Below are 3,275 nucleotides of genomic sequence, written 5' to 3' on the forward strand. Positions count from 1 at the left end.
CTGTAAAAAGAAATAAGAAAATGTTTAAAATCCCTTGTAGTGTATCTAATGGGTTATCAGTAGACGAAGTTTGGTAATTCATTAGGTATACTACGAGATCATGTTATGCCTTATGGAGGGGTAAGGTGTGACATTTATCATGCTTAGGGCGTCCACTTCCAAGACCCCTACTGCTCTCCTTGCATTTCCTCTTTCGTTTGACCACTCATAATTATGGTATGCAACCGTCTCTAGAAGTTTAAGAGCTTGTGTCACTGTTTTCTCCATTAGATCATCTTCTGTAGCTGAATCAACTGTGCTCCTTGTAGAGGGTAGTAACCCATTATAGAAATTTTGCACTAGTAGCCAATTCTCTATGCCATGGTGTGGACATTTCCTCTGCAGGTCTTTATATCTTTCCCATGTGTTATAGAGTGATTCAACTTTCTTTTGTCAGAAGGTGTTGAGCTCAAGCCTCAGTCTTGCAGTCTTTGCAGGTGGAAAATACCTTGCTAGAAAAACTTGTGAGAAGTTTCCCCAAGTGGTGAATGTTCCAGCTGGTTGAGAAAGTAACCACTTCCTTGCCTTGTCTCGAAGGGAGAATGGGAATGTTTTGTGTCTTATGGCTTGATCAGAAACTCCATTCATCCTAAATGTATCACATAGGGCAAGAAAGCACAGGAGGTGATAGTGTGGATCTTCTGTTGGTGAACCCCCGAACTGGGTTTGTTGAATCATATGTAGTCATTTTGGTTTTAATTCAAAGTTATTGTCTGTTACACCCCTATATTCGGTAGTGCGTTCTACTATTTCGGTGACCAGTGTCGGTCCGGATAGCTAGGATGCCTAGAACTACATTTAAAAGTTAGTGAGGAGACATAAAATAATGAAATACAAGAAAGGAAAATACAAGAAAAACAAAGGAAAAATAATAGCAATGAAATGAAACTAAGTTAAACGAGCCAGCACTGTAGCGATGGGTGACTGCACAGGGAAGTTACGGCGCAGGCAATAGCCGACCCCAAGACTGCAGGGAACCCTCGGAATTTAGTTTCGAGACATAATTAAAGACTTATTGAAGTATAAATGTCATTAGAAATATCAAAGCAAAATTAATTAATTAGTACAAAGAAAAACGAGAAATCAAGAAAACGATAAAACTCGGTGTTACCAAAAAATCGGGAATGCAACCCGAATAGGGGCATTGTGGTCATTTGACACCCTGAGTTGCCTTTTGACCTAAATGTCCATTAAAAATAAATGATATTAGACCTTGAAAATATCATAAAAATTAAAATGGTGGTACATAAATTAAATAGTCAAAGAAATGAGGTAAATGTGGGAATTTGCAAACTTTGGAATAAAAAACCTTAAGTTCCTTCATTAATCTTTGCCTACACACCTTGGGCAGCAATAAGGGAGCAAGAAAGATAAGTTTTGGTGGAGTTTTGAAGAAGTTGAAAAGAGGTAAGTAGTTATTTTCAATTCTTGTTTCATTAAAAGTGTAACTAAGGTTGTGGTTATTTGATTTATAGAAGAATTTTTGAGGTTTGATGAATTGTTGGTGATGGAGCATTTCGGCAGCCATGGAACTTCACCATGTACAACTTATTTTTGCATGTAAATGGTAGTTTGGGATGCTGATTTAAATGTTTAATTGTATTGAAGTCGAATTCCATGTGTAAAGTTTGAATGGTAAGCTTGAGAAGTGAAAATGGAAGTTGATGTGTATGTGTAAATTTTTGGCAACCTCATGATGAAGATGTAGGAACGGAAGCGTGAAAAACACAAGATTATACCATTGAATTCAAAAAAATTTCACCTAGGGTCACATGCACCATGCAAGATTTATTTTTATCTATTTGATTTCAATGATAAACAACATATTAAAACTCTTTTAATATGTTTTTGGATCTGTATTTGCCATTTAAGATTTTAAAATTAATCAGATTAATTTTAGAACCCTAGATTAAATCAAGAACGATTACACTAACCTCTTGATGCACTGCAGTGTGTCTGCGCCTTTGAGATTCGTCTTCAGGACACCAAATGTTGTCCCTCTAGCTTGTCCACACCAAGAACACCTATGGCAGCCCTTGAACAGCCTCTAAAGCTTTTTTCTATTAATTAGAAATTCAAGTTCTGCCTTTTAAGAGATTAGAGATGTAAACAGGACACTAGAAACAATTTCTAGTGTTCTTAATTCAAGAGATTGATGGCTAATCTCTTTGAATTGATGAGAGATGAAGAGAAATAGCTGGAGAGGCTCAAAGTGGCATGAAAAATGAGAGGAGAGGCTGCTGGTTATTTTTTTCCTTTTCATAACCACACTTAAATAGCTAGGTTAACACATTAAACCCTAGCCACATGTCACCTTTTGATTAGCTCTAGGTTTAAGTGACCCAATCACATTGTGCCAAGTGTCAAACCTATATATAATCTTGATTTTACTCATCTTACATGATTAAAAAAAAATATTTGGCAAGCTTATGTGTAATCCCATGTGTCACCATCTCATGGTGCCACGTGTCACACTGTGAAATGACCAAAATGCCCCTGTGTCTTAATTTTGAGTTCTTAATCCAAAATAATTATTTTCTTCTTCTAATTAATTTATATCAAATATAAATTAATTAATTAATCTCTATTAATTAATTTCTCATCAATTAAATTCATATTTAAACACTTTAAATATAAATTTAATTTATACTACACATCCAATAATCTAGATTTGGTTTCAAGTCATGCTAGGGACTTTGCAATTTAATTGCAAACCAAACCTATTTAATTAATCAATTAAACTCTTTAATTAATTAATTAAATCATATTTAAATAGGTGATAACTTGTGTATGTGTGTGACTTACTAGGCTCATCACTAATTGGCAATGAGACATGATATCAACTCTTAATATCATCAGAACTCTTTCTTACCATAAATGATTTCTCTAAATCATTTTATGAACCTCATAGACCATGGTTAACACCTAGCATAGCATGCCATGGCCACCCAATTAGTAATAAGATTTACCTTAAATGAACCTATAATCATATGTTACCATGCACTAGAATCTCTCTGTTACAAAATCCCAACTCAAGCTGGAGTCATGGTTTATGTCAAACTCCATTTGCTATGAATATTATGTTCTCTTTTAATTCTAGTTCTTGATTAAAAAGATTTTCTCATCAGAAACTCTTTTCTGAATAAATCTATCTGTCTGCCAGAACTTGAAACATCAAGAACAATTAAATGAACATAGGATTTTATCTCTATTTACTTAGAGGAACAGATTCTATC

General features: G+C 34.6%; 1 non-coding gene across 1 annotated transcript; it reads left to right on the forward strand.

Annotated features, from left to right (window-relative positions):
• Positions 1-355: 355 nt before the first annotated feature.
• LOC131180508 (small nucleolar RNA R71) lies at positions 356-462 on the forward strand. Its single transcript, XR_009149275.1, has one exon. It is a non-coding gene; the product is annotated as a small nucleolar RNA R71 (small nucleolar RNA).
• Positions 463-3,275: the final 2,813 nt, after the last annotated feature.

Source organism: Hevea brasiliensis, chromosome 5 (assembly GCF_030052815.1).
Source record: "Hevea brasiliensis isolate MT/VB/25A 57/8 chromosome 5, ASM3005281v1, whole genome shotgun sequence".
Classification (NCBI taxonomy): domain Eukaryota; kingdom Viridiplantae; phylum Streptophyta; class Magnoliopsida; order Malpighiales; family Euphorbiaceae; genus Hevea; species Hevea brasiliensis.